This window comes from Schistocerca americana, chromosome 1, assembly GCF_021461395.2.
Source record: "Schistocerca americana isolate TAMUIC-IGC-003095 chromosome 1, iqSchAmer2.1, whole genome shotgun sequence".
NCBI classification, from domain to species: Eukaryota; Metazoa; Arthropoda; class Insecta; order Orthoptera; family Acrididae; genus Schistocerca; species Schistocerca americana.
In genome coordinates, this window is record NC_060119.1 from 109219998 (window position 1) to 109242148 (window position 22151).

Here is a 22151-nt window from a genome sequence, read left to right on the forward strand (position 1 = left end):
ACTGATTGAAACACCTGCGTATTGACAGAGTTGCTCTGTACAATCGTAGTAACACAGTCCTGCTATTAGATTCGCTCACGTGCGCTGCTTACAGATAAATGGGAATTACGCTCTTTAGAACAGCATCCACTCACAAAGTGGTAAACGACACACTGGAAACACTGTATGATTAGTCACATTTTTTGACTTTGGTTGACTGCTGTGTCACAGCCGGTCCCCATCATATGTATACACTCCAACGGACGTGTGTGCCCTGTTAGCACATTTGCCAGGAACGTTAGCTGCATCACCTCCCTGTCAATTTCATGCCGTCCTCGAAGCGTCAGCCATTGCTTGGTGACAGTGTGTTTCGATGAGACGTGGACAGATGATGCATCTCTCTCGCCGTCAGTTATAGGCGGGAATCATACTTAATGTAGTTTTCTGCAAGCGTCAGCGGAGCGTCAGACGCCTCTGTCTGGTCTTCTCCCTTCATGCATCCAGCAAGTCCCCTCCTGACAGTCCCCAGCAAAAGCCCCCTGCGCTGAAGCGAATATTGCCGCCGTTTCTATAGATACAGAGTGCCATTGTTTAATGGGAACAGTTAAGGAACCATAGTACTATATCTTGTTGTGAAACAGTCTACTTTTCTCACTTGTGGCCGAGAAAACTGAAACCCTCTCAGCTTGGGCTGGAAGAATTAAAGATCATGACTGGGATTACATACATTGACTCGTGAAGTAATACAAAATTATTTCACTCTTCATTGTATTTGTTTCTGTACAAAATGTGCGTTCTATTGCTATATTTCTATCTGTAGGTAAAAATTGGGTATTGAAAGAAAATTTGCGTGAACAGGCACGTGAAGATATGGTTCCGTTTTTACAGCATTTACACATAACAGCGTCATGGATAACAGATCTACGAGAATTTTGCTTGTATGTGTAAGGTTGACATATTTAAGCATAGAACTGAGGTCACAACAATTTTCACCTTTTGAAGACGCTTGTGGTTACCCATATGTCAATACCCATCTCGTGATTGGCACATGTTTTTAAAAATTGCCCGTCCCTTGTGGGGATCGAACCCACGACCTTTGGATTAGAAGTCCAACGCGCTATCCTCTGCGCCAAAGGGACGCTGTGCAAGTGACGGGCTCAGATGTAAGAGATTCTGCAAGACATGACCCGTGCTACATGTCTCGCGTTACTTTTCTGATAGGCTTACTTTCATATTTCTCTGAAGCAATTACATCAAAGACTCATTATTTATGTAACAGACACGATACATCACTCCGAATCGCTCTGTTTACCATGGCCCTACTGATTGAAACACCTGCGTATTGACACAGTTGCTCTGTACAATCGTAGTAACACAGTCCTGCTATTAGATTCGCTCACGTGCGCTGCTTACAGATAAATGGGAATTACGCTCTTTAGAACAGCATCCACTCACAAAGTGGTAAACGACACACTGGAAACACTGTATGATTAGTCACATTTTTTGACTTTGGTTGACTGCTGTGTCACAGCCGGTCCCCATCATATGTATACACTCCAACGGACGTGTGTGCCCTGTTAGCACATTTGCCAGGAACGTTAGCTGCATCACCTCCCTGTCAATTTCATGCCGTCCTCGAAGCGTCAGCCATTGCTTGGTGACAGTGTGTTTCGATGAGACGTGGACAGATGATGCATCTCTCTCGCCGTCAGTTATAGGCGGGAATCATACTTAATGTAGTTTTCTGCAAGCGTCAGCGGAGCGTCAGACGCCTCTGTCTGGTCTTCTCCCTTCATGCATCCAGCAAGTCCCCTCCTGACAGTCCCCAGCAAAAGCCCCCTGCGCTGAAGCGAATATTGCCGCCGTTTCTATAGATACAGAGTGCCATTGTTTAATGGGAACAGTTAAGGAACCATAGTACTATATCTTGTTGTGAAACAGTCTACTTTTCTCACTTGTGGCCGAGAAAACTGAAACCCTCTCAGCTTGGGCTGGAAGAATTAAAGATCATGACTGGGATTACATACATTGACTCGTGAAGTAATACAAAATTATTTCACTCTTCATTGTATTTGTTTCTGTACAAAATGTGCGTTCTATTGCTATATTTCTATCTGTAGGTAAAAATTGGGTATTGAAAGAAAATTTGCGTGAACAGGCACGTGAAGATATGGTTCCGTTTTTACAGCATTTACACATAACAGCGTCATGGATAACAGATCTACGAGAATTTTGCTTGTATGTGTAAGGTTGACATATTTAAGCATAGAACTGAGGTCACAACAATTTTCACCTTTTGAAGACGCTTGTGGTTACCCATATGTCAATACCCATCTCGTGATTGGCACATGTTTTTAAAAATTGCCCGTCCCTTGTGGGGATCGAACCCACGACCTTTGGATTAGAAGTCCAACGCGCTATCCTCTGCGCCAAAGGGACGCTGTGCAAGTGACGGGCTCAGATGTAAGAGATTCTGCAAGACATGACCCGTGCTACATGTCTCGCGTTACTTTTCTGATAGGCTTACTTTCATATTTCTCTGAAGCAATTACATCAAAGACTCATTATTTATGTAACAGACACGATACATCACTCCGAATCGCTCTGTTTACCATGGCCCTACTGATTGAAACACCTGCGTATTGACAGAGTTGCTCTGTACAATCGTAGTAACACAGTCCTGCTATTAGATTCGCTCACGTGCGCTGCTTACAGATAAATGGGAATTACGCTCTTTAGAACAGCATCCACTCACAAAGTGGTAAACGACACACTGGAAACACTGTATGATTAGTCACATTTTTTGACTTTGGTTGACTGCTGTGTCACAGCCGGTCCCCATCATATGTATACACTCCAACGGACGTGTGTGCCCTGTTAGCACATTTGCCAGGAACGTTAGCTGCATCACCTCCCTGTCAATTTCATGCCGTCCTCGAAGCGTCAGCCATTGCTTGGTGACAGTGTGTTTCGATGAGACGTGGACAGATGATGCATCTCTCTCGCCGTCAGTTATAGGCGGGAATCATACTTAATGTAGTTTTCTGCAAGCGTCAGCGGAGCGTCAGACGTCTCTGTCTGGTCTTCTCCCTTCATGCATCCAGCAAGTCCCCTCCTGACAGTCCCCAGCAAAAGCCCCCTGCGCTGAAGCGAATATTGCCGCCGTTTCTATAGATACAGAGTGCCATTGTTTAATGGGAACAGTTAAGGAACCATAGTACTATATCTTGTTGTGAAACAGTCTACTTTTCTCACTTGTGGCCGAGAAAACTGAAACCCTCTCAGCTTGGGCTGGAAGAATTAAAGATCATGACTGGGATTACATACATTGACTCGTGAAGTAATACAAAATTATTTCACTCTTCATTGTATTTGTTTCTGTACAAAATGTGCGTTCTATTGCTATATTTCTATCTGTAGGTAAAAATTGGGTATTGAAAGAAAATTTGCGTGAACAGGCACGTGAAGATATGGTTCCGTTTTTACAGCATTTACACATAACAGCGTCATGGATAACAGATCTACGAGAATTTTGCTTGTATGTGTAAGGTTGACATATTTAAGCATAGAACTGAGGTCACAACAATTTTCACCTTTTGAAGACGCTTGTGGTTACCCATATGTCAATACCCATCTCGTGATTGGCACATGTTTTTAAAAATTGCCCGTCCCTTGTGGGGATCGAACCCACGACCTTTGGATTAGAAGTCCAACGCGCTATCCTCTGCGCCAAAGGGACGCTGTGCAAGTGACGGGCTCAGATGTAAGAGATTCTGCAAGACATGACCCGTGCTACATGTCTCGCGTTACTTTTCTGATAGGCTTACTTTCATATTTCTCTGAAGCAATTACATCAAAGACTCATTATTTATGTAACAGACACGATACATCACTCCGAATCGCTCTGTTTACCATGGCCCTACTGATTGAAACACCTGCGTATTGACAGAGTTGCTCTGTACAATCGTAGTAACACAGTCCTGCTATTAGATTCGCTCACGTGCGCTGCTTACAGATAAATGGGAATTACGCTCTTTAGAACAGCATCCACTCACAAAGTGGTAAACGACACACTGGAAACACTGTATGATTAGTCACATTTTTTGACTTTGGTTGACTGCTGTGTCACAGCCGGTCCCCATCATATGTATACACTCCAACGGACGTGTGTGCCCTGTTAGCACATTTGCCAGGAACGTTAGCTGCATCACCTCCCTGTCAATTTCATGCCGTCCTCGAAGCGTCAGCCATTGCTTGGTGACAGTGTGTTTCGATGAGACGTGGACAGATGATGCATCTCTCTCGCCGTCAGTTATAGGCGGGAATCATACTTAATGTAGTTTTCTGCAAGCGTCAGCGGAGCGTCAGACGTCTCTGTCTGGTCTTCTCCCTTCATGCATCCAGCAAGTCCCCTCCTGACAGTCCCCAGCAAAAGCCCCCTGCGCTGAAGCGAATATTGCCGCCGTTTCTATAGATACAGAGTGCCATTGTTTAATGGGAACAGTTAAGGAACCATAGTACTATATCTTGTTGTGAAACAGTCTACTTTTCTCACTTGTGGCCGAGAAAACTGAAACCCTCTCAGCTTGGGCTGGAAGAATTAAAGATCATGACTGGGATTACATACATTGACTCGTGAAGTAATACAAAATTATTTCACTCTTCATTGTATTTGTTTCTGTACAAAATGTGCGTTCTATTGCTATATTTCTATCTGTAGGTAAAAATTGGGTATTGAAAGAAAATTTGCGTGAACAGGCACGTGAAGATATGGTTCCGTTTTTACAGCATTTACACATAACAGCGTCATGGATAACAGATCTACGAGAATTTTGCTTGTATGTGTAAGGTTGACATATTTAAGCATAGAACTGAGGTCACAACAATTTTCACCTTTTGAAGACGCTTGTGGTTACCCATATGTCAATACCCATCTCGTGATTGGCACATGTTTTTAAAAATTGCCCGTCCCTTGTGGGGATCGAACCCACGACCTTTGGATTAGAAGTCCAACGCGCTATCCTCTGCGCCAAAGGGACGCTGTGCAAGTGACGGGCTCAGATGTAAGAGATTCTGCAAGACATGACCCGTGCTACATGTCTCGCGTTACTTTTCTGATAGGCTTACTTTCATATTTCTCTGAAGCAATTACATCAAAGACTCATTATTTATGTAACAGACACGATACATCACTCCGAATCGCTCTGTTTACCATGGCCCTACTGATTGAAACACCTGCGTATTGACAGAGTTGCTCTGTACAATCGTAGTAACACAGTCCTGCTATTAGATTCGCTCACGTGCGCTGCTTACAGATAAATGGGAATTACGCTCTTTAGAACAGCATCCACTCACAAAGTGGTAAACGACACACTGGAAACACTGTATGATTAGTCACATTTTTTGACTTTGGTTGACTGCTGTGTCACAGCCGGTCCCCATCATATGTATACACTCCAACGGACGTGTGTGCCCTGTTAGCACATTTGCCAGGAACGTTAGCTGCATCACCTCCCTGTCAATTTCATGCCGTCCTCGAAGCGTCAGCCATTGCTTGGTGACAGTGTGTTTCGATGAGACGTGGACAGATGATGCATCTCTCTCGCCGTCAGTTATAGGCGGGAATCATACTTAATGTAGTTTTCTGCAAGCGTCAGCGGAGCGTCAGACGTCTCTGTCTGGTCTTCTCCCTTCATGCATCCAGCAAGTCCCCTCCTGACAGTCCCCAGCAAAAGCCCCCTGCGCTGAAGCGAATATTGCCGCCGTTTCTATAGATACAGAGTGCCATTGTTTAATGGGAACAGTTAAGGAACCATAGTACTATATCTTGTTGTGAAACAGTCTACTTTTCTCACTTGTGGCCGAGAAAACTGAAACCCTCTCAGCTTGGGCTGGAAGAATTAAAGATCATGACTGGGATTACATACATTGACTCGTGAAGTAATACAAAATTATTTCACTCTTCATTGTATTTGTTTCTGTACAAAATGTGCGTTCTATTGCTATATTTCTATCTGTAGGTAAAAATTGGGTATTGAAAGAAAATTTGCGTGAACAGGCACGTGAAGATATGGTTCCGTTTTTACAGCATTTACACATAACAGCGTCATGGATAACAGATCTACGAGAATTTTGCTTGTATGTGTAAGGTTGACATATTTAAGCATAGAACTGAGGTCACAACAATTTTCACCTTTTGAAGACGCTTGTGGTTACCCATATGTCAATACCCATCTCGTGATTGGCACATGTTTTTAAAAATTGCCCGTCCCTTGTGGGGATCGAACCCACGACCTTTGGATTAGAAGTCCAACGCGCTATCCTCTGCGCCAAAGGGACGCTGTGCAAGTGACGGGCTCAGATGTAAGAGATTCTGCAAGACATGACCCGTGCTACATGTCTCGCGTTACTTTTCTGATAGGCTTACTTTCATATTTCTCTGAAGCAATTACATCAAAGACTCATTATTTATGTAACAGACACGATACATCACTCCGAATCGCTCTGTTTACCATGGCCCTACTGATTGAAACACCTGCGTATTGACAGAGTTGCTCTGTACAATCGTAGTAACACAGTCCTGCTATTAGATTCGCTCACGTGCGCTGCTTACAGATAAATGGGAATTACGCTCTTTAGAACAGCATCCACTCACAAAGTGGTAAACGACACACTGGAAACACTGTATGATTAGTCACATTTTTTGACTTTGGTTGACTGCTGTGTCACAGCCGGTCCCCATCATATGTATACACTCCAACGGACGTGTGTGCCCTGTTAGCACATTTGCCAGGAACGTTAGCTGCATCACCTCCCTGTCAATTTCATGCCGTCCTCGAAGCGTCAGCCATTGCTTGGTGACAGTGTGTTTCGATGAGACGTGGACAGATGATGCATCTCTCTCGCCGTCAGTTATAGGCGGGAATCATACTTAATGTAGTTTTCTGCAAGCGTCAGCGGAGCGTCAGACGTCTCTGTCTGGTCTTCTCCCTTCATGCATCCAGCAAGTCCCCTCCTGACAGTCCCCAGCAAAAGCCCCCTGCGCTGAAGCGAATATTGCCGCCGTTTCTATAGATACAGAGTGCCATTGTTTAATGGGAACAGTTAAGGAACCATAGTACTATATCTTGTTGTGAAACAGTCTACTTTTCTCACTTGTGGCCGAGAAAACTGAAACCCTCTCAGCTTGGGCTGGAAGAATTAAAGATCATGACTGGGATTACATACATTGACTCGTGAAGTAATACAAAATTATTTCACTCTTCATTGTATTTGTTTCTGTACAAAATGTGCGTTCTATTGCTATATTTCTATCTGTAGGTAAAAATTGGGTATTGAAAGAAAATTTGCGTGAACAGGCACGTGAAGATATGGTTCCGTTTTTACAGCATTTACACATAACAGCGTCATGGATAACAGATCTACGAGAATTTTGCTTGTATGTGTAAGGTTGACATATTTAAGCATAGAACTGAGGTCACAACAATTTTCACCTTTTGAAGACGCTTGTGGTTACCCATATGTCAATACCCATCTCGTGATTGGCACATGTTTTTAAAAATTGCCCGTCCCTTGTGGGGATCGAACCCACGACCTTTGGATTAGAAGTCCAACGCGCTATCCTCTGCGCCAAAGGGACGCTGTGCAAGTGACGGGCTCAGATGTAAGAGATTCTGCAAGACATGACCCGTGCTACATGTCTCGCGTTACTTTTCTGATAGGCTTACTTTCATATTTCTCTGAAGCAATTACATCAAAGACTCATTATTTATGTAACAGACACGATACATCACTCCGAATCGCTCTGTTTACCATGGCCCTACTGATTGAAACACCTGCGTATTGACAGAGTTGCTCTGTACAATCGTAGTAACACAGTCCTGCTATTAGATTCGCTCACGTGCGCTGCTTACAGATAAATGGGAATTACGCTCTTTAGAACAGCATCCACTCACAAAGTGGTAAACGACACACTGGAAACACTGTATGATTAGTCACATTTTTTGACTTTGGTTGACTGCTGTGTCACAGCCGGTCCCCATCATATGTATACACTCCAACGGACGTGTGTGCCCTGTTAGCACATTTGCCAGGAACGTTAGCTGCATCACCTCCCTGTCAATTTCATGCCGTCCTCGAAGCGTCAGCCATTGCTTGGTGACAGTGTGTTTCGATGAGACGTGGACAGATGATGCATCTCTCTCGCCGTCAGTTATAGGCGGGAATCATACTTAATGTAGTTTTCTGCAAGCGTCAGCGGAGCGTCAGACGTCTCTGTCTGGTCTTCTCCCTTCATGCATCCAGCAAGTCCCCTCCTGACAGTCCCCAGCAAAAGCCCCCTGCGCTGAAGCGAATATTGCCGCCGTTTCTATAGATACAGAGTGCCATTGTTTAATGGGAACAGTTAAGGAACCATAGTACTATATCTTGTTGTGAAACAGTCTACTTTTCTCACTTGTGGCCGAGAAAACTGAAACCCTCTCAGCTTGGGCTGGAAGAATTAAAGATCATGACTGGGATTACATACATTGACTCGTGAAGTAATACAAAATTATTTCACTCTTCATTGTATTTGTTTCTGTACAAAATGTGCGTTCTATTGCTATATTTCTATCTGTAGGTAAAAATTGGGTATTGAAAGAAAATTTGCGTGAACAGGCACGTGAAGATATGGTTCCGTTTTTACAGCATTTACACATAACAGCGTCATGGATAACAGATCTACGAGAATTTTGCTTGTATGTGTAAGGTTGACATATTTAAGCATAGAACTGAGGTCACAACAATTTTCACCTTTTGAAGACGCTTGTGGTTACCCATATGTCAATACCCATCTCGTGATTGGCACATGTTTTTAAAAATTGCCCGTCCCTTGTGGGGATCGAACCCACGACCTTTGGATTGGAAGTCCAACGCGCTATCCTCTGCGCCAAAGGGACGCTGTGCAAGTGACGGGCTCAGATGTAAGAGATTCTGCAAGACATGACCCGTGCTACATGTCTCGCGTTACTTTTCTGATAGGCTTACTTTCATATTTCTCTGAAGCAATTACATCAAAGACTCATTATTTATGTAACAGACACGATACATCACTCCGAATCGCTCTGTTTACCATGGCCCTACTGATTGAAACACCTGCGTATTGACAGAGTTGCTCTGTACAATCGTAGTAACACAGTCCTGCTATTAGATTCGCTCACGTGCGCTGCTTACAGATAAATGGGAATTACGCTCTTTAGAACAGCATCCACTCACAAAGTGGTAAACGACACACTGGAAACACTGTATGATTAGTCACATTTTTTGACTTTGGTTGACTGCTGTGTCACAGCCGGTCCCCATCATATGTATACACTCCAACGGACGTGTGTGCCCTGTTAGCACATTTGCCAGGAACGTTAGCTGCATCACCTCCCTGTCAATTTCATGCCGTCCTCGAAGCGTCAGCCATTGCTTGGTGACAGTGTGTTTCGATGAGACGTGGACAGATGATGCATCTCTCTCGCCGTCAGTTATAGGCGGGAATCATACTTAATGTAGTTTTCTGCAAGCGTCAGCGGAGCGTCAGACGTCTCTGTCTGGTCTTCTCCCTTCATGCATCCAGCAAGTCCCCTCCTGACAGTCCCCAGCAAAAGCCCCCTGCGCTGAAGCGAATATTGCCGCCGTTTCTATAGATACAGAGTGCCATTGTTTAATGGGAACAGTTAAGGAACCATAGTACTATATCTTGTTGTGAAACAGTCTACTTTTCTCACTTGTGGCCGAGAAAACTGAAACCCTCTCAGCTTGGGCTGGAAGAATTAAAGATCATGACTGGGATTACATACATTGACTCGTGAAGTAATACAAAATTATTTCACTCTTCATTGTATTTGTTTCTGTACAAAATGTGCGTTCTATTGCTATATTTCTATCTGTAGGTAAAAATTGGGTATTGAAAGAAAATTTGCGTGAACAGGCACGTGAAGATATGGTTCCGTTTTTACAGCATTTACACATAACAGCGTCATGGATAACAGATCTACGAGAATTTTGCTTGTATGTGTAAGGTTGACATATTTAAGCATAGAACTGAGGTCACAACAATTTTCACCTTTTGAAGACGCTTGTGGTTACCCATATGTCAATACCCATCTCGTGATTGGCACATGTTTTTAAAAATTGCCCGTCCCTTGTGGGGATCGAACCCACGACCTTTGGATTAGAAGTCCAACGCGCTATCCTCTGCGCCAAAGGGACGCTGTGCAAGTGACGGGCTCAGATGTAAGAGATTCTGCAAGACATGACCCGTGCTACATGTCTCGCGTTACTTTTCTGATAGGCTTACTTTCATATTTCTCTGAAGCAATTACATCAAAGACTCATTATTTATGTAACAGACACGATACATCACTCCGAATCGCTCTGTTTACCATGGCCCTACTGATTGAAACACCTGCGTATTGACAGAGTTGCTCTGTACAATCGTAGTAACACAGTCCTGCTATTAGATTCGCTCACGTGCGCTGCTTACAGATAAATGGGAATTACGCTCTTTAGAACAGCATCCACTCACAAAGTGGTAAACGACACACTGGAAACACTGTATGATTAGTCACATTTTTTGACTTTGGTTGACTGCTGTGTCACAGCCGGTCCCCATCATATGTATACACTCCAACGGACGTGTGTGCCCTGTTAGCACATTTGCCAGGAACGTTAGCTGCATCACCTCCCTGTCAATTTCATGCCGTCCTCGAAGCGTCAGCCATTGCTTGGTGACAGTGTGTTTCGATGAGACGTGGACAGATGATGCATCTCTCTCGCCGTCAGTTATAGGCGGGAATCATACTTAATGTAGTTTTCTGCAAGCGTCAGCGGAGCGTCAGACGTCTCTGTCTGGTCTTCTCCCTTCATGCATCCAGCAAGTCCCCTCCTGACAGTCCCCAGCAAAAGCCCCCTGCGCTGAAGCGAATATTGCCGCCGTTTCTATAGATACAGAGTGCCATTGTTTAATGGGAACAGTTAAGGAACCATAGTACTATATCTTGTTGTGAAACAGTCTACTTTTCTCACTTGTGGCCGAGAAAACTGAAACCCTCTCAGCTTGGGCTGGAAGAATTAAAGATCATGACTGGGATTACATACATTGACTCGTGAAGTAATACAAAATTATTTCACTCTTCATTGTATTTGTTTCTGTACAAAATGTGCGTTCTATTGCTATATTTCTATCTGTAGGTAAAAATTGGGTATTGAAAGAAAATTTGCGTGAACAGGCACGTGAAGATATGGTTCCGTTTTTACAGCATTTACACATAACAGCGTCATGGATAACAGATCTACGAGAATTTTGCTTGTATGTGTAAGGTTGACATATTTAAGCATAGAACTGAGGTCACAACAATTTTCACCTTTTGAAGACGCTTGTGGTTACCCATATGTCAATACCCATCTCGTGATTGGCACATGTTTTTAAAAATTGCCCGTCCCTTGTGGGGATCGAACCCACGACCTTTGGATTAGAAGTCCAACGCGCTATCCTCTGCGCCAAAGGGACGCTGTGCAAGTGACGGGCTCAGATGTAAGAGATTCTGCAAGACATGACCCGTGCTACATGTCTCGCGTTACTTTTCTGATAGGCTTACTTTCATATTTCTCTGAAGCAATTACATCAAAGACTCATTATTTATGTAACAGACACGATACATCACTCCGAATCGCTCTGTTTACCATGGCCCTACTGATTGAAACACCTGCGTATTGACAGAGTTGCTCTGTACAATCGTAGTAACACAGTCCTGCTATTAGATTCGCTCACGTGCGCTGCTTACAGATAAATGGGAATTACGCTCTTTAGAACAGCATCCACTCACAAAGTGGTAAACGACACACTGGAAACACTGTATGATTAGTCACATTTTTTGACTTTGGTTGACTGCTGTGTCACAGCCGGTCCCCATCATATGTATACACTCCAACGGACGTGTGTGCCCTGTTAGCACATTTGCCAGGAACGTTAGCTGCATCACCTCCCTGTCAATTTCATGCCGTCCTCGAAGCGTCAGCCATTGCTTGGTGACAGTGTGTTTCGATGAGACGTGGACAGATGATGCATCTCTCTCGCCGTCAGTTATAGGCGGGAATCATACTTAATGTAGTTTTCTGCAAGCGTCAGCGGAGCGTCAGACGTCTCTGTCTGGTCTTCTCCCTTCATGCATCCAGCAAGTCCCCTCCTGACAGTCCCCAGCAAAAGCCCCCTGCGCTGAAGCGAATATTGCCGCCGTTTCTATAGATACAGAGTGCCATTGTTTAATGGGAACAGTTAAGGAACCATAGTACTATATCTTGTTGTGAAACAGTCTACTTTTCTCACTTGTGGCCGAGAAAACTGAAACCCTCTCAGCTTGGGCTGGAAGAATTAAAGATCATGACTGGGATTACATACATTGACTCGTGAAGTAATACAAAATTATTTCACTCTTCATTGTATTTGTTTCTGTACAAAATGTGCGTTCTATTGCTATATTTCTATCTGTAGGTAAAAATTGGGTATTGAAAGAAAATTTGCGTGAACAGGCACGTGAAGATATGGTTCCGTTTTTACAGCATTTACACATAACAGCGTCATGGATAACAGATCTACGAGAATTTTGCTTGTATGTGTAAGGTTGACATATTTAAGCATAGAACTGAGGTCACAACAATTTTCACCTTTTGAAGACGCTTGTGGTTACCCATATGTCAATACCCATCTCGTGATTGGCACATGTTTTTAAAAATTGCCCGTCCCTTGTGGGGATCGAACCCACGACCTTTGGATTAGAAGTCCAACGCGCTATCCTCTGCGCCAAAGGGACGCTGTGCAAGTGACGGGCTCAGATGTAAGAGATTCTGCAAGACATGACCCGTGCTACATGTCTCGCGTTACTTTTCTGATAGGCTTACTTTCATATTTCTCTGAAGCAATTACATCAAAGACTCATTATTTATGTAACAGACACGATACATCACTCCGAATCGCTCTGTTTACCATGGCCCTACTGATTGAAACACCTGCGTATTGACAGAGTTGCTCTGTACAATCGTAGTAACACAGTCCTGCTATTAGATTCGCTCACGTGCGCTGCTTACAGATAAATGGGAATTACGCTCTTTAGAACAGCATCCACTCACAAAGTGGTAAACGACACACTGGAAACACTGTATGATTAGTCACATTTTTTGACTTTGGTTGACTGCTGTGTCACAGCCGGTCCCCATCATATGTATACACTCCAACGGACGTGTGTGCCCTGTTAGCACATTTGCCAGGAACGTTAGCTGCATCACCTCCCTGTCAATTTCATGCCGTCCTCGAAGCGTCAGCCATTGCTTGGTGACAGTGTGTTTCGATGAGACGTGGACAGATGATGCATCTCTCTCGCCGTCAGTTATAGGCGGGAATCATACTTAATGTAGTTTTCTGCAAGCGTCAGCGGAGCGTCAGACGTCTCTGTCTGGTCTTCTCCCTTCATGCATCCAGCAAGTCCCCTCCTGACAGTCCCCAGCAAAAGCCCCCTGCGCTGAAGCGAATATTGCCGCCGTTTCTATAGATACAGAGTGCCATTGTTTAATGGGAACAGTTAAGGAACCATAGTACTATATCTTGTTGTGAAACAGTCTACTTTTCTCACTTGTGGCCGAGAAAACTGAAACCCTCTCAGCTTGGGCTGGAAGAATTAAAGATCATGACTGGGATTACATACATTGACTCGTGAAGTAATACAAAATTATTTCACTCTTCATTGTATTTGTTTCTGTACAAAATGTGCGTTCTATTGCTATATTTCTATCTGTAGGTAAAAATTGGGTATTGAAAGAAAATTTGCGTGAACAGGCACGTGAAGATATGGTTCCGTTTTTACAGCATTTACACATAACAGCGTCATGGATAACAGATCTACGAGAATTTTGCTTGTATGTGTAAGGTTGACATATTTAAGCATAGAACTGAGGTCACAACAATTTTCACCTTTTGAAGACGCTTGTGGTTACCCATATGTCAATACCCATCTCGTGATTGGCACATGTTTTTAAAAATTGCCCGTCCCTTGTGGGGATCGAACCCACGACCTTTGGATTAGAAGTCCAACGCGCTATCCTCTGCGCCAAAGGGACGCTGTGCAAGTGACGGGCTCAGATGTAAGAGATTCTGCAAGACATGACCCGTGCTACATGTCTCGCGTTACTTTTCTGATAGGCTTACTTTCATATTTCTCTGAAGCAATTACATCAAAGACTCATTATTTATGTAACAGACACGATACATCACTCCGAATCGCTCTGTTTACCATGGCCCTACTGATTGAAACACCTGCGTATTGACAGAGTTGCTCTGTACAATCGTAGTAACACAGTCCTGCTATTAGATTCGCTCACGTGCGCTGCTTACAGATAAATGGGAATTACGCTCTTTAGAACAGCATCCACTCACAAAGTGGTAAACGACACACTGGAAACACTGTATGATTAGTCACATTTTTTGACTTTGGTTGACTGCTGTGTCACAGCCGGTCCCCATCATATGTATACACTCCAACGGACGTGTGTGCCCTGTTAGCACATTTGCCAGGAACGTTAGCTGCATCACCTCCCTGTCAATTTCATGCCGTCCTCGAAGCGTCAGCCATTGCTTGGTGACAGTGTGTTTCGATGAGACGTGGACAGATGATGCATCTCTCTCGCCGTCAGTTATAGGCGGGAATCATACTTAATGTAGTTTTCTGCAAGCGTCAGCGGAGCGTCAGACGTCTCTGTCTGGTCTTCTCCCTTCATGCATCCAGCAAGTCCCCTCCTGACAGTCCCCAGCAAAAGCCCCCTGCGCTGAAGCGAATATTGCCGCCGTTTCTATAGATACAGAGTGCCATTGTTTAATGGGAACAGTTAAGGAACCATAGTACTATATCTTGTTGTGAAACAGTCTACTTTTCTCACTTGTGGCCGAGAAAACTGAAACCCTCTCAGCTTGGGCTGGAAGAATTAAAGATCATGACTGGGATTACATACATTGACTCGTGAAGTAATACAAAATTATTTCACTCTTCATTGTATTTGTTTCTGTACAAAATGTGCGTTCTATTGCTATATTTCTATCTGTAGGTAAAAATTGGGTATTGAAAGAAAATTTGCGTGAACAGGCACGTGAAGATATGGTTCCGTTTTTACAGCATTTACACATAACAGCGTCATGGATAACAGATCTACGAGAATTTTGCTTGTATGTGTAAGGTTGACATATTTAAGCATAGAACTGAGGTCACAACAATTTTCACCTTTTGAAGACGCTTGTGGTTACCCATATGTCAATACCCATCTCGTGATTGGCACATGTTTTTAAAAATTGCCCGTCCCTTGTGGGGATCGAACCCACGACCTTTGGATTAGAAGTCCAACGCGCTATCCTCTGCGCCAAAGGGACGCTGTGCAAGTGACGGGCTCAGATGTAAGAGATTCTGCAAGACATGACCCGTGCTACATGTCTCGCGTTACTTTTCTGATAGGCTTACTTTCATATTTCTCTGAAGCAATTACATCAAAGACTCATTATTTATGTAACAGACACGATACATCACTCCGAATCGCTCTGTTTACCATGGCCCTACTGATTGAAACACCTGCGTATTGACAGAGTTGCTCTGTACAATCGTAGTAACACAGTCCTGCTATTAGATTCGCTCACGTGCGCTGCTTACAGATAAATGGGAATTACGCTCTTTAGAACAGCATCCACTCACAAAGTGGTAAACGACACACTGGAAACACTGTATGATTAGTCACATTTTTTGACTTTGGTTGACTGCTGTGTCACAGCCGGTCCCCATCATATGTATACACTCCAACGGACGTGTGTGCCCTGTTAGCACATTTGCCAGGAACGTTAGCTGCATCACCTCCCTGTCAATTTCATGCCGTCCTCGAAGCGTCAGCCATTGCTTGGTGACAGTGTGTTTCGATGAGACGTGGACAGATGATGCATCTCTCTCGCCGTCAGTTATAGGCGGGAATCATACTTAATGTAGTTTTCTGCAAGCGTCAGCGGAGCGTCAGACGTCTCTGTCTGGTCTTCTCCCTTCATGCATCCAGCAAGTCCCCTCCTGACAGTCCCCAGCAAAAGCCCCCTGCGCTGAAGCGAATATTGCCGCCGTTTCTATAGATACAGAGTGCCATTGTTTAATGGGAACAGTTAAGGAACCATAGTACTATTTCTTGTTGTGAAACAGTCTACTTTTCTCACTTGTGGCCGAGAAAACTGAAACCCTCTCAGCTTGGGCTGGAAGAATTAAAGATCATGACTGGGATTACATACATTGACTCGTGAAGTAATACAAAATTATTTCACTCTTCATTGTATTTGTTTCTGTACAAAATGTGCGTTCTATTGCTATATTTCTATCTGTAGGTAAAAATTGGGTATTGAAAGAAAATTTGCGTGAACAGGCACGTGAAGATATGGTTCCGTTTTTACAGCATTTACACATAACAGCGTCATGGATAACAGATCTACGAGAATTTTGCTTGTATGTGTAAGGTTGACATATTTAAGCATAGAACTGAGGTCACAACAATTTTCACCTTTTGAAGACGCTTGTGGTTACCCATATGTCAATACCCATCTCGTGATTGGCACATGTTTTTAAAAATTGCCCGTCCCTTGTGGGGATCGAACCCACGACCTTTGGATTAGAAGTCCAACGCGCTATCCTCTGCGCCAAAGGGACGCTGTGCAAGTGACGGGCTCAGATGTAAGAGATTCTGCAAGACATGACCCGTGCTACATGTCTCGCGTTACTTTTCTGATAGGCTTACTTTCATATTTCTCTGAAGCAATTACATCAAAGACTCATTATTTATGTAACAGACACGATACATCACTCCGAATCGCTCTGTTTACCATGGCCCTACTGATTGAAACACCTGCGTATTGACAGAGTTGCTCTGTACAATCGTAGTAACACAGTCCTGCTATTAGATTCGCTCACGTGCGCTGCTTACAGATAAATGGGAATTACGCTCTTTAGAACAGCATCCACTCACAAAGTGGTAAACGACACACTGGAAACACTGTATGATTAGTCACATTTTTTGACTTTGGTTGACTGCTGTGTCACAGCCGGTCCCCATCATATGTATACACTCCAACGGACGTGTGTGCCCTGTTAGCACATTTGCCAGGAACGTTAGCTGCATCACCTCCCTGTCAATTTCATGCCGTCCTCGAAGCGTCAGCCATTGCTTGGTGACAGTGTGTTTCGATGAGACGTGGACAGATGATGCATCTCTCTCGCCGTCAGTTATAGGCGGGAATCATACTTAATGTAGTTTTCTGCAAGCGTCAGCGGAGCGTCAGACGTCTCTGTCTGGTCTTCTCCCTTCATGCATCCAGCAAGTCCCCTCCTGACAGTCCCCAGCAAAAGCCCCCTGCGCTGAAGCGAATATTGCCGCCGTTTCTATAGATACAGAGTGCCATTGTTTAATGGGAACAGTTAAGGAACCATAGTACTATATCTTGTTGTGAAACAGTCTACTTTTCTCACTTGTGGCCGAGAAAACTGAAACCCTCTCAGCTTGGGCTGGAAGAATTAAAGATCATGACTGGGATTACATACATTGACTCGTGAAGTAATACAAAATTATTTCACTCTTCATTGTATTTGTTTCTGTACAAAATGTGCGTTCTATTGCTATATTTCTATCTGTAGGTAAAAATTGGGTATTGAAAGAAAATTTGCGTGAACAGGCACGTGAAGATATGGTTCCGTTTTTACAGCATTTACACATAACAGCGTCATGGATAACAGATCTACGAGAATTTTGCTTGTATGTGTAAGGTTGACATATTTAAGCATAGAACTGAGGTCACAACAATTTTCACCTTTTGAAGACGCTTGTGGTTACCCATATGTCAATACCCATCTCGTGATTGGCACATGTTTTTAAAAATTGCCCGTCCCTTGTGGGGATCGAACCCACGACCTTTGGATTAGAAGTCCAACGCGCTATCCTCTGCGCCAAAGGGACGCTGTGCAAGTGACGGGCTCAGATGTAAGAGATTCTGCAAGACATGACCCGTGCTACATGTCTCGCGTTACTTTTCTGATAGGCTTACTTTCATATTTCTCTGAAGCAATTACATCAAAGACTCATTATTTATGTAACAGACACGATACATCACTCCGAATCGCTCTGTTTACCATGGCCCTACTGATTGAAACACCTGCGTATTGACAGAGTTGCTCTGTACAATCGTAGTAACACAGTCCTGCTATTAGATTCGCTCACGTGCGCTGCTTACAGATAAATGGGAATTACGCTCTTTAGAACAGCATCCACTCACAAAGTGGTAAACGACACACTGGAAACACTGTATGATTAGTCACATTTTTTGACTTTGGTTGACTGCTGTGTCACAGCCGGTCCCCATCATATGTATACACTCCAACGGACGTGTGTGCCCTGTTAGCACATTTGCCAGGAACGTTAGCTGCATCACCTCCCTGTCAATTTCATGCCGTCCTCGAAGCGTCAGCCATTGCTTGGTGACAGTGTGTTTCGATGAGACGTGGACAGATGATGCATCTCTCTCGCCATCAGTTATAGGCGGGAATCATACTTAATGTAGTTTTCTGCAAGCGTCAGCGGAGCGTCAGACGTCTCTGTCTGGTCTTCTCCCTTCATGCATCCAGCAAGTCCCCTCCTGACAGTCCCCAGCAAAAGCCCCCTGCGCTGAAGCGAATATTGCCGCCGTTTCTATAGATACAGAGTGCCATTGTTTAATGGGAACAGTTAAGGAACCATAGTACTATATCTTGTTGTGAAACAGTCTACTTTTCTCACTTGTGGCCGAGAAAACTGAAACCCTCTCAGCTTGGGCTGGAAGAATTAAAGATCATGACTGGGATTACATACATTGACTCGTGAAGTAATACAAAATTATTTCACTCTTCATTGTATTTGTTTCTGTACAAAATGTGCGTTCTATTGCTATATTTCTATCTGTAGGTAAAAATTGGGTATTGAAAGAAAATTTGCGTGAACAGGCACGTGAAGATATGGTTCCGTTTTTACAGCATTTACACATAACAGCGTCATGGATAACAGATCTACGAGAATTTTGCTTGTATGTGTAAGGTTGACATATTTAAGCATAGAACTGAGGTCACAACAATTTTCACCTTTTGAAGACGCTTGTGGTTACCCATATGTCAATACCCATCTCGTGATTGGCACATGTTTTTAAAAATTGCCCGTCCCTTGTGGGGATCGAACCCACGACCTTTGGATTAGAAGTCCAACGCGCTATCCTCTGCGCCAAAGGGACGCTGTGCAAGTGACGGGCTCAGATGTAAGAGATTCTGCAAGACATGACCCGTGCTACATGTCTCGCGTTACTTTTCTGATAGGCTTACTTTCATATTTCTCTGAAGCAATTACATCAAAGACTCATTATTTATGTAACAGACACGATACATCACTCCGAATCGCTCTGTTTACCATGGCCCTACTGATTGAAACACCTGCGTATTGACAGAGTTGCTCTGTACAATCGTAGTAACACAGTCCTGCTATTAGATTCGCTCACGTGCGCTGCTTACAGATAAATGGGAATTACGCTCTTTAGAACAGCATCCACTCACAAAGTGGTAAACGACACACTGGAAACACTGTATGATTAGTCACATTTTTTGACTTTGGTTGACTGCTGTGTCACAGCCGGTCCCCATCATATGTATACACTCCAACGGACGTGTGTGCCCTGTTAGCACATTTGCCAGGAACGTTAGCTGCATCACCTCCCTGTCAATTTCATGCCGTCCTCGAAGCGTCAGCCATTGCTTGGTGACAGTGTGTTTCGATGAGACGTGGACAGATGATGCATCTCTCTCGCCGTCAGTTATAGGCGGGAATCATACTTAATGTAGTTTTCTGCAAGCGTCAGCGGAGCGTCAGACGTCTCTGTCTGGTCTTCTCCCTTCATGCATCCAGCAAGTCCCCTCCTGACAGTCCCCAGCAAAAGCCCCCTGCGCTGAAGCGAATATTGCCGCCGTTTCTATAGATACAGAGTGCCATTGTTTAATGGGAACAGTTAAGGAACCATAGTACTATATCTTGTTGTGAAACAGTCTACTTTTCTCACTTGTGGCCGAGAAAACTGAAACCCTCTCAGCTTGGGCTGGAAGAATTAAAGATCATGACTGGGATTACATACATTGACTCGTGAAGTAATACAAAATTATTTCACTCTTCATTGTATTTGTTTCTGTACAAAATGTGCGTTCTATTGCTATATTTCTATCTGTAGGTAAAAATTGGGTATTGAAAGAAAATTTGCGTGAACAGGCACGTGAAGATATGGTTCCGTTTTTACAGCATTTACACATAACAGCGTCATGGATAACAGATCTACGAGAATTTTGCTTGTATGTGTAAGGTTGACATATTTAAGCATAGAACTGAGGTCACAACAATTTTCACCTTTTGAAGACGCTTGTGGTTACCCATATGTCAATACCCATCTCGTGATTGGCACATGTTTTTAAAAATTGCCCGTCCCTTGTGGGGATCGAACCCACGACCTTTGGATTAGAAGTCCAACGCGCTATCCTCTGCGCCAAAGGGACGCTGTGCAAGTGACGGGCTCAGATGTAAGAGATTCTGCAAGACATGACCCGTGCTACATGTCTCGCGTTACTTTTCTGATAGGCTTACTTTCATATTTCTCTGAAGCAATTACATCAAAGACTCATTATTTATGTAACAGACACGATACATCACTCCGAATCGCTCTGTTTACCATGGCCCTACTGATTGAAACACCTGCGTATTGACAGAGTTGCTCTGTACAATCGTAGTAACACAGTCCTGCTATTAGATTCGCTCACGTGCGCTGCTTACAGATAAATGGGAATTACGCTCTTTAGAACAGCATCCACTCACAAAGTGGTAAACGACACACTGGAAACACTGTATGATTAGTCACATTTTTTGACTTTGGTTGACTGCTGTGTCACAGCCGGTCCCCATCATATGTATACACTCCAACGGACGTGTGTGCCCTGTTAGCACATTTGCCAGGAACGTTAGCTGCATCACCTCCCTGTCAATTTCATGCCGTCCTCGAAGCGTCAGCCATTGCTTGGTGACAGTGTGTTTCGATGAGACGTGGACAGATGATGCATCTCTCTCGCCGTCAGTTATAGGCGGGAATCATACTTAATGTAGTTTTCTGCAAGCGTCAGCGGAGCGTCAGACGTCTCTGTCTGGTCTTCTCCCTTCATGCATCCAGCAAGTCCCCTCCTGACAGTCCCCAGCAAAAGCCCCCTGCGCTGAAGCGAATATTGCCGCCGTTTCTATAGATACAGAGTGCCATTGTTTAATGGGAACAGTTAAGGAACCATAGTACTATATCTTGTTGTGAAACAGTCTACTTTTCTCACTTGTGGCCGAGAAAACTGAAACCCTCTCAGCTTGGGCTGGAAGAATTAAAGATCATGACTGGGATTACATACATTGACTCGTGAAGTAATACAAAATTATTTCACTCTTCATTGTATTTGTTTCTGTACAAAATGTGCGTTCTATTGCTATATTTCTATCTGTAGGTAAAAATTGGGTATTGAAAGAAAATTTGCGTGAACAGGCACGTGAAGATATGGTTCCGTTTTTACAGCATTTACACATAACAGCGTCATGGATAACAGATCTACGAGAATTTTGCTTGTATGTGTAAGGTTGACATATTTAAGCATAGAACTGAGGTCACAACAATTTTCACCTTTTGAAGACGCTTGTGGTTACCCATATGTCAATACCCATCTCGTGATTGGCACATGTTTTTAAAAATTGCCCGTCCCTTGTGGGGATCGAACCCACGACCTTTGGATTAGAAGTCCAACGCGCTATCCTCTGCGCCAAAGGGACGCTGTGCAAGTGACGGGCTCAGATGTAAGAGATTCTGCAAGACATGACCCGTGCTACATGTCTCGCGTTACTTTTCTGATAGGCTTACTTTCATATTTCTCTGAAGCAATTACATCAAAGACTCATTATTTATGTAACAGACACGATACATCACTCCGAATCGCTCTGTTTACCATGGCCCTACTGATTGAAACACCTGCGTATTGACAGAGTTGCTCTGTACAATCGTAGTA

The 22151-nt window shown here is 43.8% G+C and overlaps 17 non-coding genes across 17 annotated transcripts; all 17 read right to left on the bottom strand.

The window, feature by feature from the left end:
- Window positions 1–1045: 1045 nt before the first annotated feature.
- On the bottom strand, window positions 1046–1118 carry Trnar-ucu. Its single transcript has one exon. It is a non-coding gene; the product is annotated as a tRNA-Arg (tRNA).
- Window positions 1119–2345: 1227 nt separating this feature from the next.
- Trnar-ucu lies at window positions 2346–2418 on the bottom strand. Its single transcript has one exon. It is a non-coding gene; the product is annotated as a tRNA-Arg (tRNA).
- Window positions 2419–3645: 1227 nt separating this feature from the next.
- Window positions 3646–3718, bottom strand: Trnar-ucu. Its single transcript has one exon. It is a non-coding gene; the product is annotated as a tRNA-Arg (tRNA).
- Window positions 3719–4945: 1227 nt separating this feature from the next.
- On the bottom strand, window positions 4946–5018 carry Trnar-ucu. Its single transcript has one exon. It is a non-coding gene; the product is annotated as a tRNA-Arg (tRNA).
- A 1227-nt stretch (window positions 5019–6245) lies between these two features.
- Window positions 6246–6318, bottom strand: Trnar-ucu. Its single transcript has one exon. It is a non-coding gene; the product is annotated as a tRNA-Arg (tRNA).
- Window positions 6319–7545: 1227 nt separating this feature from the next.
- Window positions 7546–7618, bottom strand: Trnar-ucu. Its single transcript has one exon. It is a non-coding gene; the product is annotated as a tRNA-Arg (tRNA).
- A 1227-nt stretch (window positions 7619–8845) lies between these two features.
- Window positions 8846–8918, bottom strand: Trnag-ucc. The gene has a single exon. It is a non-coding gene; the product is annotated as a tRNA-Gly (tRNA).
- Window positions 8919–10145: 1227 nt separating this feature from the next.
- On the bottom strand, window positions 10146–10218 carry Trnar-ucu. The gene has a single exon. It is a non-coding gene; the product is annotated as a tRNA-Arg (tRNA).
- A 1227-nt stretch (window positions 10219–11445) lies between these two features.
- Window positions 11446–11518, bottom strand: Trnar-ucu. The gene has a single exon. It is a non-coding gene; the product is annotated as a tRNA-Arg (tRNA).
- A 1227-nt stretch (window positions 11519–12745) lies between these two features.
- Window positions 12746–12818, bottom strand: Trnar-ucu. The gene has a single exon. It is a non-coding gene; the product is annotated as a tRNA-Arg (tRNA).
- Window positions 12819–14045: 1227 nt separating this feature from the next.
- Window positions 14046–14118, bottom strand: Trnar-ucu. Its single transcript has one exon. It is a non-coding gene; the product is annotated as a tRNA-Arg (tRNA).
- A 1227-nt stretch (window positions 14119–15345) lies between these two features.
- On the bottom strand, window positions 15346–15418 carry Trnar-ucu. The gene has a single exon. It is a non-coding gene; the product is annotated as a tRNA-Arg (tRNA).
- A 1227-nt stretch (window positions 15419–16645) lies between these two features.
- Trnar-ucu lies at window positions 16646–16718 on the bottom strand. Its single transcript has one exon. It is a non-coding gene; the product is annotated as a tRNA-Arg (tRNA).
- A 1227-nt stretch (window positions 16719–17945) lies between these two features.
- Window positions 17946–18018, bottom strand: Trnar-ucu. Its single transcript has one exon. It is a non-coding gene; the product is annotated as a tRNA-Arg (tRNA).
- Window positions 18019–19245: 1227 nt separating this feature from the next.
- On the bottom strand, window positions 19246–19318 carry Trnar-ucu. Its single transcript has one exon. It is a non-coding gene; the product is annotated as a tRNA-Arg (tRNA).
- A 1227-nt stretch (window positions 19319–20545) lies between these two features.
- Window positions 20546–20618, bottom strand: Trnar-ucu. Its single transcript has one exon. It is a non-coding gene; the product is annotated as a tRNA-Arg (tRNA).
- A 1227-nt stretch (window positions 20619–21845) lies between these two features.
- Trnar-ucu lies at window positions 21846–21918 on the bottom strand. The gene has a single exon. It is a non-coding gene; the product is annotated as a tRNA-Arg (tRNA).
- Window positions 21919–22151: the final 233 nt, after the last annotated feature.